This window comes from Chelmon rostratus, chromosome 4 (genome assembly GCF_017976325.1).
Source record: "Chelmon rostratus isolate fCheRos1 chromosome 4, fCheRos1.pri, whole genome shotgun sequence".
Lineage (NCBI taxonomy): Eukaryota > Metazoa > Chordata > Actinopteri > Chaetodontiformes > Chaetodontidae > Chelmon > Chelmon rostratus.
Genome location: NC_055661.1, coordinates 3,612,717 through 3,626,190, shown reverse-complemented (window position 1 = coordinate 3,626,190; position 13,474 = coordinate 3,612,717). Strand labels below are relative to the sequence as shown.

The 13,474-nt window shown below is 40.9% G+C and overlaps 1 protein-coding gene across 1 annotated transcript in view; it reads right to left on the bottom strand.

The window, feature by feature from the left end:
• The window catches only part of LOC121606000 (inactive N-acetylated-alpha-linked acidic dipeptidase-like protein 2), a 472,539-nt gene extending 463,393 nt beyond the window's left edge, over window positions 1-9,146 (bottom strand). The window contains exon 1 of the mRNA XM_041936153.1: window positions 8,932-9,146. The gene's annotated coding sequence lies outside the window, so the exon portion shown is untranslated. The remainder of the gene's footprint in view (window positions 1-8,931) is intronic.
• Between the last annotated feature and the right edge of the window lie 4,328 nt (window positions 9,147-13,474).

Genomic DNA, 13,474 nt, shown 5'->3' with positions numbered 1-13,474 from the left:
GCGCTCCGGTCACAGCTCAATTTGTCTGTTAACTAAAGGTCATGCTGAGTGCGTTTTGCCAAGGAGTCGCTTTTTTAGAGCTCATTTGCTGCCTTTCACCTCCTGCTTCCAACTCACAGCAGTGAAGGTAACAACTTACAGACAGAGAAAAGCAGCAAGAAAGACACATTATGTTTCCGTCTGACAGTCAAGCCAGTTTCTTCCAAACTATAGAAACGATGAAGAGAAAAAAGTCACACAGTTAGTCAGCTCAGGCTGAAGTGAAGTCCATACAGACACTTTAAAGCTAATGTAAAGTCTTTTTTTTTCGTATTGGACGTTGTTGTTGTTGTCAATGATGTATCCAAAATGAGGTCCAGGGTTAGGGAAAGAATCTTGTTTTGTCATGAATATATATATATATAAATTCTAAACTGAAGACAGATTCCTGCTTTATTTTATGCTCTGCTTTAGTTTTTGGGATGCCCTTGAAAACAAGATGATACATCTCAAGGGGTTTATACTGAGATACTCAATCTCAGCAAATCTTTGTCAATCACTACCATCACAGCCCTCTTGGTCTCTGCTAGTGATCTGCTATGTTCCCAGAGTCCAAATTAGACTAGGAGAGGCAGAGTTTAGAGTCTAGATTTCCCTTCACTTTAAAACGTCACCTTTGACTGAATCTTAAGCACTTCACATTATACATTTTGGGCTTGTGCTGATTTCACTGATCTTTCACGTTATGAGTCTGAACCTTTGTTTATATGCTTTGAATTTGCATTGTATTGTAACAATGGTTAATGTGGTATTTTTAAGTAAATGCCTTCATCAGATTTGCGGTCTGGGTAACAGAGATGCATACTTTAGCGTTAACAAATCTGTATTGTGTGTCTGTAGCTGTATCTGCTGTTTCGTCTGCCACTGTTTTTCAACATTTAGGTTACATGGAACGCATGTGTACATGTGCGTTATGATGTATTGGCCTGTTTCCACCATGTCACCGTGTTTTATCAATGAAAGGCATTTTGTTTCCATCGACGTGTCCTCCACCACTCACATACGTACTTGTGTGTGATCAGCCTGCAGATCTGTCTCTACCAATCAAACTGCATAAGTGCCTGACTGAGCCTTTCCAGCTGAATAGATGAGACACGGCCAAACATTTTCAATTTATCGTCTGTTTATTCATTTGGTCATTTATCTCTCATGTGTCATTATGTGATGCTGTAACTGCTTCAGGAGAGCCCAGCTAATGGAGATCCTGCTATACTAACCTCACTGTGAGGCATTTCATTGTGATCTACTTTCTATGGAAGTACAGCAACGCACAGTTTCTCAAATGAATCTGGATTGTAGACATTTTAACTGACAAGTGTAAATGGGGCTTATAGGACATATGAGCTGATAACTTCAATTGAAATAGCAGGCAACATTGTATTTATATTACATCATTAAAATATTCCATTTTCATGTAGAATGTTTCCACCTTGTGTCAGAATCCCACTGTGGCTGCCATGCATAAAACATAAGAAATGCATATAGACTGTATATAGACAGTATACCATTTATGTGGCCTGGAAATAGTGACAAAGACACAGAGAGACAGCAAGAAGCTAAAGCACTGACAATCATGTATTCTTAAAACAAATGTCACAGGAGTGAAAAGAAGGTTGACATTTGAATTCTATATTGTTTGGTTTCCACTCATCACACTGGGGAGCAGCTTCAATGGTCTGGGTGTTTTTCTCTGTTCACTATGTGGTTCTCCTTCAGTGTTCTTTATTTGACCCATTTGATGCGCCTCTTTTTCTGAATTAACATGCAGGGGCCACTCGAGCAGAATTATGAGTTACCGAGGCAGATAAAGGTCGGGGCTTCACAACACAGTAGAAGGGAGTTGCAGTTCGATAGCTGCCTGGTCACAATATTCACATAGCAGTATGCTAATGCAATTAGCCCTCTTCCACAGTCGCACACAGCACACTCAAATAAAAAAAAAAAAAAAAAAACCTAAACTTTTTCTTAATTGGATATTTTCTTGTGCTTTAAACCTCACTCTTCTGTTTTCACATAACAAACAACTTGAAACCCTATATTCCCAGAGGGATCCCTCACTGAGGATTTTGGCCACGCGTTTGTTGTTGTTGTTTTTTTTTTTTTTCTCCCAATCTACACTGTTACATTGAGTTTTAATTAGCACAACAAAGGATCAACTGTCCTCCGCAGACATCACTCCAGGGACAAACTTAGACGCTCCCAACAGCTCTCGAAAGGAAGTGAATTCTTAGAGTTGCTGCAGCTGTGCGATATGTAGAAGATGTTTCATGAACAGCATGTACTACGAGAAGTGTTTTGGGCTATTTTGTACGACTTGTGCATTTTAACTATACCATAAAACACATTTTCATCAAATTTGACTAAATATATAAACATTATAAAGTTATTGTAAGACATACAGCACAAATTTGAACCTAATTGACAGAAAATCAGCAAAAGAAAATGGGTATTAATGCGCATTTCCATTCACTACCAATGACACAGTTTAAAAACAGCACCAGGCAAACCTCAAATGATAGAAAACAATGTGAAAAACATGATGGAAATGTGGCGTTTATGTTCATTTTCATCAGCCCACACATACATGCACCTGTAGTTTTGTCCGCTGCTATTTTTCCAGCATTCAGGTTACATACAATGGATATGTACACATCAGGACCTATTCACTGAGCCCATTTCCACCGTGTCACATTAAGTTAAAGCAAACAGCATGATCACAGTGGTTCTTCCATATATAGTGACACGGTTACTCACAATATTCCTACCCGTTAACAGCTACCAGCCCACAGGTTGCTTTCTCTACCAATCAAGCTACAGAAGTCCCTGACTGAGCACCTTGGGATTAGACATGGCCAACCATTTTCACTTCCTTACCTGCTTATTCCTGTGTCAATTTATCCTACGTGTGCCATTATGTTCGATTGTTAAGTCTTTTTGAAAGCCCAGCAAACAGAGACCGTGGCTTAAACCTCATTGTGAGGCATTTCAATGTAATCCACTCTCTTTGGAAGGACACCAACAGACTCTCCACACTGGATAAAACTGAACAACAAGTTCTGCAGTTTATCTTGACAAACCATTTGAAAAGAGCAGTTGCTATAGACTTTTAAATTTAGTCATTTTTTGGTGCTTTGAATACTGGCATCCAAACGCCATTGGGCTTCATTGTACTGAGGTGAGCTTAAGCTTTCACTGAAAACCTCAACAAAATCCCACCAACACTATTATCTCGTAAGAGAATAAAGGGTAAAGATATCCCCTGGCGATTTTGGGCCTGAACACATGGCCTCAGACATGCGCGCGCACATACACACACGGCCTTGAGGTATCAGCTTGCCTTTGTGCAGAGATGAGTAGTCATGGCCGTCCTTATCATTGCTTGATGATAATAAAGAAGGTGGAATGCTTTTCTCCCACATGGAGAGCAGATAACAAAGAAAGTGCTGGACTGTCTGAGATACTGTGCCGCAGACCAGCCTCCCATCCTCTCCCACCGCCCTCCCCTTCTTTTCCTCTCTTCCCTTTTGTTGTTTGAGAGACACATCAGATCGTGTTGCAGAAGAAAAAGCGAACAGACGACAGGTGATACCGCGTCTGCTTGCAGGTAAGGAATGTCAGATGGCATTAAGCAGAGAAAAAAGCTGAGAGAGAAAAGAAGGCAGGGGAAAATCAAAGAGCAGCAGGTGCATAACAATGCCAGGAAGCTGGAAATATTAATGTAGCATTGGTATGAAAGGAGCATTCATAAAGTGCTTTGTAGAAAATCATTTACAGGGTTTTCCATGCCTATCGTTGCCTTTGTTGAAAATTCAGACAAAAATGTAAAGTTTTTTTTTTTATGTCAAAACTATTGTGCCTTATACCGAAGCTGTGCACGTTACACACAGCAGTCAAGTCAAAGAGGGAACGACTCATTCTCAATTACTGCAGGATCAAGAGAAACGATTAACCGCTATTGTTTGTGAGGCAAACAACTGTGTGTTCGTAATGAAAGCCAGGATAGATTCAGTTACAGAGGTAAATACAACTGATATTGAAAGTTTTGAGATGGCTATTCAACAAACATTCACTCTGGAGCCAAAGGCATCTTCTTAGTTTCACCCAGCGTTGGCTTTCAGAGGACAGTTAGCTCCCCTCCGAGCCCTCGCTCTTAACCACAGGGCTTTCACTTAGGGACCGTCAATAAATTACTGTTTGAATGACAAAAAGCCAATGTCATTATCAATACCTTTATCTGAATCGTGAAGAACCATCGAGGGCATGCCCTCATTTCCAATGATGTCAAGGGTGCAGTTAAAACAATACACTCATGTAGAAGTAATTAAAGAGCAAATAAACAGACAACAATGCAACACAGTTAAAAACAGTTGCATTCAAGAGCGGAGTCGTTTATAACCATGCTTTTAAATCGACCTATGGGGGCAACTGTGTTCAGTTTTAAATGCGCGTTGTAAAACAGACACACACACACACAGACAACACACAGACAGTGTGTAGCACAAAAGCTAAAAGCAGTTTTTCCACATTCAGTGTTTGTACACACTTGATACGATGTCTGTTCAGGGTGGTAATATGCAAATCATTGTTCACATTATCTCTGGCTCAGTCTTGTTTGTATTTATATCTAATTTCATGACAAAAAGTGCATCTTTCAGTTTTGAAAGATGCCCACAGTAGTGAAAATGTGACCTAATAACTCCAAATTAATACCAAGTTACTCGTATTACTACACTTGACAAATAGGACAGACCTTTTTTTATTGTATTTTAGTGCTTTGTCTATTTAATTTACTTTATATTTATATATATATATATTTTTTTTTTTATTCAACATTTAATTTCAATAGCTTCCATGCCATGTGATCCACCTGTAGTTGTCTGTTCACTAGTCCCATTGGAAAGCTTTTTTCTTATTTCATTCTTTTTTCCAGGTGATTATATAGGAATGAAAAACATAATTATGAATGTTGTTTTCTATTTTTGTCAATAGATCAACCCTTAACCCTACAAACCCAATCACTCAGTTTGTGCAGCACTCTAAACATGCATGCACAGACTGTGTCCGCCGTGCATGCCACACACGTTCTGCAGTCTTTATCACTTTTCCAGGGAACACCCCAGTTATAGAAGAAAAGAGTCCAAAAAAATATGTGGAAAGCAGATAACAGACAAACACAGATTTAATGATGTTTATACTGCAAGTGGTTTTAAAAGTTTATGGTTAAACGTTGGACAGAGATGTGATGTGTTCTTAAACTCCCAACAGGTCAGTATGACTTCACGCATAATAAAGCTTTAGTGAAAAAATCCATACAACAACCAGAGGAGACTGCAGAAAGGGGTCAGAAAGGTCAAGCTACAAAATTAATTTCTTCTATGCACCACACACACACCTCAGGTCCACAGGGGAAACTGTGCACTTTCTAATAACAGCAACAACTGAAGTTTGTCATGTTTCACCGCTGTTGGGAAAAAACAGGAAATGAATCAAATAAAGAAAACTTTTCTTTTTACTTACTAGTTTTTTTCCATGTCACAACTTTGTGCTATAATGAGCAGCCAGCTGTCCTAAACTGTAATGTGACACCCTCTGGTGTTGTGCTGACTCGTGCCATGCTACAACCTGAGAAGACTTCGGGGGTTCGGATTATGTGGCTGCATTGGCCCTCATGTACTCCAGACTGGTGGTGGTTTTTGTTTCTTCATTAGTGTGTGCGTATGTGAGCGTGTTCTGCAAATGTGCAGTCGACTCTTCTGGGCTGCAGACATCCATGTGGACCCTCGTGGACATAAGCAGATGATGAAATGTACGTCACGTGGACCCTCACAGACCCTCATGGCTACACAAATGAGTAGGGATGTAAATGAGCCCGGCTGCTCAATAAAATCAGATTCTCAGCTTATCCACCTCGCAGTGTTTACTCTCCCTCTTTAAACTTTCATTCCCTGCACTCATGTTTCATGTCTAAACAGAAACTCCTTAAAATACATGAAGCCAAAAACAACTTTCTTTTCTACTTTTAGTAGAAGTAGCTACGCTCACGCACTGTGTTTTATGGCACCAGCACGCTGTCATGTCCAATGCAACTGCCAGTTATGACTATTTAAAGGAGTTTTATGAACAAATCAGTACAGATTCCAATGGAAAAACCTCACATTTTTATGCAAATTATGCCCAGTTGATGGTACTTGTAAAAAGAATATAATAAGATCTTCTGCAGAACTTGAACCCCTGCATCAAATTTCAAAACCATCCATCCAATAGATGTTAAGACCATTTCACTCAAAACCAAAATGTGGACGTTTGGGTGATGCAAGAGGAGAAGTCATTAGGAATCATCCTCTGGTGACAATGAAAAATGACACATGATGTCTATACAGAAATGCCACGGCAACTGACGCGCTGTTTGTCACCCTCCAACAAAGTGGTGGAGGGACAAACAGTGCAGTCCCTCACGCAAACACCTACCACATTAAACTACTCACTACAACTTCAATCATCTCCACATGAGCAGCCACACCACTGCAGTCTTACAGACTACTTGGCAACAGCCGGTTCCTCTATAGATTCCTCTGGTTTTTAGGAGATTTCTGACACACCCTTCTGACACAGCCTATTAATTTACTTTGTAGCTGCCAAAAATGGGATTTTTCTCCATTCAGCCTTCCTGCAGGCTTTGTGCATCCGGGATTCATTTGCACTCAGCTGTTTTGCCTTTTCGTCTTCATGTGCAGGTGAACCAGTGTGCACCTACTGTGCAGACACAGAATTCAAACTGATCCTCAGGCCGAGCGGCGAGCCTCGGAGGATCCTCCTCTGAATGTGGAAAGGGACTTCGTGGTCAGGGGTAAACAGAGTAGAGATCTTTGACCCTGTGCAGTCCAGCAGACAACTGGAGAGTGTACAGTCGTGAGGTGGGCTGAGCTGTTATGTAGCATTTAGACTACATTCATCTTTGTCTGTTAATATGTTAAAATGGTGACTGCATTAGATTAGGCAATTATAGTCATAAAAATCATGCCATGACTCGAGAGAGACATAAAACGTTGATAAACACGATGGTCAGCGGCCAATGACAGCTTGCCATCATTCACAGCCTGCGTGATGTCATTGGGAGGAAGGCATTAGGGACCGACTTCTATGAACAAGAATGTAAACATCTATGATACTGGCTGTTTGACTGAAGCTCAGGGTGTAAAATATGTTTCTGACCTTGACTCATATTTGGGACAAAAGGAAGCATACTACAGTCTCTTATACTTAGTTATTATTGGAATCATCATCAGTGCATAATCAGGACCCAAACGGGGAAATCAAATCCTGGCGACTGACAGAAGTTTATGCAGCACTTTAATGCTTCTGATGTGCATATTTATGTTCTTTGGTGTCAAAAAGAGCCAGAAGAAATAACTGATTTAAGCATTATTGGACTGCAAGTGGAGCGCATGTTAGGAGTAATGACTAACAGGTAGAGACAGGATGAAAAGGAGCCGTCTTGTACAGTAGTGGTTCGGGGATTGTTACTGTACATTTGCTGTCACACGTTGGCTGACAAAGCAGGAAAAATACCTGCGTTGATGTGCATGCCTGTTACCATGGTGGCCAACTGATTTACATAAATACATACATGGCTCAAGCAGATCAATTATAAGATTGCTTCCTGAACAGACTTCACAGTCAGCACACGGGTTTAGCTCAGCTGCTGGAATTGTGCAGAATGGTGGTTGGTCCATTTGGTCTCCCTGCTCCAGGGATTGACTGGAAGTGAGCCGAGACCACTCTTTCTTTGCGATCTCGGCCCACTTGTCTTGTCCTGCGTCCGAGTGCTGTGTTCACATCCGCCTATAGAAACCGACTTTTTGACAAAAACACTTACGACAAGGTGGTGAAAATGACGTATAGGGTAGTATAAAGCAGAGTACAAGTACCATCAAACTTGACGAAGCACAGTTTGTGAGTACTTAGTTACTATCCACAACTGAGCATCAGCCTCTCATTCTCATCGTGATTCCTTTTGGTGCTCATTTCTTTTGAGTTGCTATCCTCTGTGCTCATTTTACTTGAATTAATGAATCAGGTTTTAGACGGCAGTCTCTCTCCCTTCCTCCTGTTTGTCTCTCTCGCTCACACACACAGAGGGATACAGTGCTACCAGATGCCTGCAGCCACAACACCTGTTAAATACCAAGCCCCATCTCTGCGTGTGCACGTGTGTGTACATACTACCCCCGACACATGCAAAACACAGTCAGACAAAACCGCAGCAGGCAGGCAACACTGTGCTGCAGGTCTTTGTACTCTCCCTCTGTCCCTCTGTTAATGAATGTTACTGAGGAGGATCCTCAGAGGACAGCGTACAATACACACAGCACACAGTCACAGGGCTGGCCTGGTGTGGTGTGTTGCATGGTAACCAGTGCACCTACACACTCATTATCAGCTCCCATCACTTGGTTACACAGGACGCAAATGAAACTCAACTGCAATTACCTGCTAAAGTCTCGCTGGAAAACTCGGCTTCTGTGGCTGCTTTCACTCTTCCTTTCCACTCTGAAACTCGCACTGCATTATGGGTAGATTATGATGTCAAACATGACAGCGAGCATCACTTCATTTCCCTCCTGTGTATTTGAGTTAAGCTACTCCTGCTCATTATTAAACAAGGAAATATTGTTAACTTGTTTACTGGACTGGGTCTCAAAGCAGCAAAGATCCATGTAAATGGATTAACCTGAATGCGTGTTTAAGCAGAGAACGACCAGCGGCAGGGAACCACAGCCAGTGATGGATGCAAGAAAGCAACCAATTAACTCAATTTAGAAAAAATCATGAGCACGCATACACATTCACACATCCAGCACAAGTTTTAAGAAAAGGAATCCATATATTTACCTTGTAAAGCTGAGCTGGTTGAGCGCCCCAGTATTTGCCTCAATCCGTGTGTGTGTGTGTGTCTCAAAGAGGGGGCAGCAGAGGATAAAGGCCGTTCTATTAGCTTCTTTCCTATGCTGCTGCGGCTGCTGCCTGTGTCTCTGCTGCTACAACACACAGCAGACAGGGAGAGCTGCCTGCTTGTTTACCTGACACGCCGCCTGCAGACAAAACCCACTGCCTGGTTACTTGTATGACTGCCTGCCTACACCTTCCTGACTGTTTACCTGTCTGCAGTAACTGCCTGCCTCAGAGTTCAACCTTTACACCTGTTAGTGTGCCCTGGCTGCTAGCCTCTCCCTCTGTGTGTGTACTGACATTAACATAGCCCTTCCTCCTCTCTTACCTGCACCCATCTAACCTGTTTGGCAGCATGTGGCCTGCATGTGTGTGTGTGTGTGTTTGTGATTGGACTGTTTTGTTTTGCTTTTCTTTTTTTTTTTTTTTTTTACACACACACACACACACACACACACAGCTAATACATGGCTGACTGTTGCCACAGTATTGTAAGCACATGTTTATTCATTGTGGAAATGACTTAAAATTCCACTGAGCTCTCAGTTTGTGTGTGACTGAGTATGTACTGTCGAATTATATTTTTGGATTACTTGCTTATGTTTGTGCTCTCATGTTGAGCATTTTGGATAGTTAGAAAAGCCTTCTGAAACTTTGGAAAAGACACATCCTAAGAGGCCAATGATATGTGTGTACTGTGCTCTATGTCCTGCTCCTGTACTGTTACCATAATAATTCTGGATATTCACAAATGCAGAGGGGGTAATGAAACAAATCTGCTTGATGATTGTCAAAATGGTATTAACCCATCTTTAGGTGAGCATTAGCCATGTCGATCAAAGCAATATGACAATTTAAGAGCTTCTGTAATTTCTGTCTTGTTTTGGTGAATGTTTTTTTTTTACATGTCTGTATCAGTCCCATTGTGATGGATTGTTTTTTTTTTTTGTTTTTTTTTTTAGAAAAAAACTCAGATATGGGTAGTGATTCAGAGGTCTGGAACCTGGCCAGCAATTTATTGTAAAATGGTACACAGAGGTGTTGATTTAAGTGGAGTAAAGTGTCCTGAACAGGATACTGTTAATTCCGGCTTGTACGCTGAATAGCATGTAGCACATTATCAGCAGCAGTAGTAGTAGTAGAAGTGGTGGTACTAAAGGAAGTAGAAGCACCTGAAAAATTATTGGAAAAATAAATATGTTTGATTATCAGATATTTTTAGAAATGTAATCTATTAATTCTTAAATTCTTATTTTGTTTGTCAGAGGTATTACCTCTAAATCAGTGTTTTTAGTGTTTCAACCTGCTTAAATTCTGCACATTATTGTCAACCATGTATTTAATCACTAATCAAATATGTTCCGAGACATGTCTGATTCTCACTGGTTAGACTCATTTTACACTAATTCCAATTAGTGAACAAATCTCTCGACTAACTTTTCAGAAATTGGCTCTTTTGGACACACAGAGTTTTCTTCTGACTAGGCTAAATGTTTACTCCTGCACAAAAAGGACTGCATTATGTTTTACCCAAGTGTAACGTCATCCACTGATTAACCACACTTCCTGTGGGTGAGACTGGATGGGCTGCTGTGGTGTTATAAATACATGTGGCTCAGACTCATATCTGTACCATTCAGCAACTTTTTGTTTTTAGTTTAAAAGTTATGTTACATGTCACATAAAACACAGACTTTCTCTTGAAGGGTTTCTGAAAGAAAAGCATCCTGTAAAAAGTGTTTTGCTTTTCCTGAAAGAAATTCAATCTAGTCTTTAATTTGTGTCATGAGCAGGTTTGACAAGGAGCTGACTCCATGTAACAACAGCATCACAGCAATCTGGCTCTGAAATAGCATTCATTGTAGAGGTGTGAAGAGTGACTCATACAGTTAGATCACAGCTTACTCCTCCCTTCAGATTGGACACTGGATATGGGCATGGTCTGAAAGAAACTGGTTGTAGTAGTCCAATAATAATGGAAAAGGCAGGGAGGCAAGTCCAAGGGGAGTCGAAAGGTGACATCTTTTCAGATGTGTTCTCATATGACTTTCTCTCACAGAGAGAATAAGCAAGCATGTATGTATTTATTCCTATTCTTTATTCTTATCTATCTACCTATCGATCTACCTATATCCAAAAACTGTATAACGGACCTGAAGACAATCTACAGTTTATGGCAGGCCTTCAGAATTTTTGCTTATTCAGGATCGCCATGCAACTTAACAGATATTGAACAATTTTACAAAGACTAATAGGTGGAAGTTGCAGTGTCGAGGTGGGACAAGTGGAAGGGGGAAGTTATCCTAAAAGAAGGATAGGAAGGATGGAAAGAGGTGAAAACAGCGACCCTCTCTCTGTCCAAAGGTAAAAAAAAAAAAAGAAAAAAAGCCTAATGGCACCTTAAGATCACTAATTGATATGACACTCCTTCATTTATCCTTTTCGAAAACCTTTAAAGTGTAAGGGGACAACACTTTACCTCCACTAAAGGGGACTAAGTGCTTGACAGTCCTTTTGCTGGGAGCAGCAACTTCCTGGAGACTGTGGTCGTCTGGCAATGGACGAGCACTCCCCCTTTATTTCCAGTGTTTATGCTAAGCGAAACTCATCACCTGCTGGCTCCAGCCTCAGAGTTACCATGCAAACACTAGAGTGGGTCCTGTCTTCTCAACAAACTCGAGAAAACAAACAGCACATTACCTTAATGTTGAACTATTCTTTTAAACTTTGTTTTTTATCAAACTCCTGTTTCCAAGGTCAAGACAACACTTTCACACTTTCAGAGGCAGGGAGGTTGTTTTTAAAGGTTTTCTATTATATCTCAACAAACAAGCAAATATTCTCCTGAAGATTAGTTTAAGTAATTAAACAGGCAATTACTGCCACTCAGGGGATCAAAGTGCTCGTCTTGGAGTGTGGAACGTTAACCTCATCGAACTGACTGAATCATGATTTCAGATCAGTTCATGTTTGGATTTCTCATAGCGGTATAACTCTGTTAGGACAAAGATCCCTCACTCATTGCTGCTTTATTCATGCAGTCATTTCTTGTGTTTGTGAGTAATGGGGGCACAGTTGAGAAGCTGGAGGCTCTCCACAGCTCTGACGGCCAGGACAAATAATGGGACAGACAGAAATCAAGTTAGTGTAACTCATTGTAAAATATGATGTTTTTCATTTGCATTTAAATGTGAGATTAAGAAGAAAGACAGAGAGGAATGTCACACAGATATTAACTAAAAAAAACCACCAGCGAGGCCAAGGGAGCGGCGTCTAAGATGATTATTCCATCCTCGCTCCTCAGCCTCTTGGCAGTGCATGTCTTTTTCAATTGTGTCCCTGTTGCAATGATACTGTCATCAGGCCCTCAGTGGATCAATATGCTCGTCTTTAATAGGCCTTTCATTAGCAACTCATCAATAACCTCCCAGCAAAGGACAGCCACTCGATGCCCAGCTCCCACAATGTTTTGGTAGAAAAAAAAAAAAAGTTTAGCGGGTCGAAGAGAGGTGACGATGATTCATTCAGAACATCTGGCAAACGGATGGTGAGAAACACTGAAGCTGGAAAACTAATTTAATGAGATTTCACATTAAAGAGTGATAATACTTTTCCTACTGTTAAGCTCGGTTTTGAGCTTTGCTGCAGCACAAGCCGCTGAATATGAAGAGAGATAAAGAGACGAGAGTCTGGGCGAAAGCTTGGAAGTCTGAACGCTGTTGTAGGATATTCTTCAGCAGAAGCCACAGATTTTTAATGGGCCGTGCCAAAAGGTTAAAACCCCCTCCAGACGCCAAGGCTGCTAGTTCCTGCCTTACAGCTGCAAAAGACCATTTGGGCTCTGACCAGAACAAAAACTGGTATTTACATTTAAGAGGATCAAAGCTCTCCTGGAGGAGACAGAAGACAGGACTGGTTAGCGACTGTTAGCGGCCCTGGTTGAAGTTCCACATGATCCCCTGACCGCAGGACGATTGGACCGCTGCCGTGCCCAGCTCCTAACAGCCAAGACCTTGTTTTAAACCTACATGGAATTTCTCAGACAGAACAATGGAGGATTTCTCAAAATGGGATTAAAAGGAGAAATAATCCAACACAACTGCTGGAACACAACCAGAAATGAAACTGAAGCAATAAATGTGTGTCTGAAACACACAAACTCACAGGGACTCCCCCCTTTGATGAACTTTTGCCTCTCGTCCAAACAAAGGAACTCTTTTCAAAGAAGTATGGTGCCTCTGAAATGCTATAAGGCCATTACTCTACTACTGTTGCTGTATTCATGACTATTTAAGAAGTTTTCTAACACTTCAGTTAAATGTATGATAAATCATATGAGGATCAGCATTAAAGATAAATATGGCATGTATCATTGAAACTCAAACCCCAGATCTTTAGTCACTGGTTGTTTAGTAATGATGTACAGTTATTTAAAGAAAAGAAAAATCAAAACGGATGCTGGTATCATTTCCCTGTGACACCACCC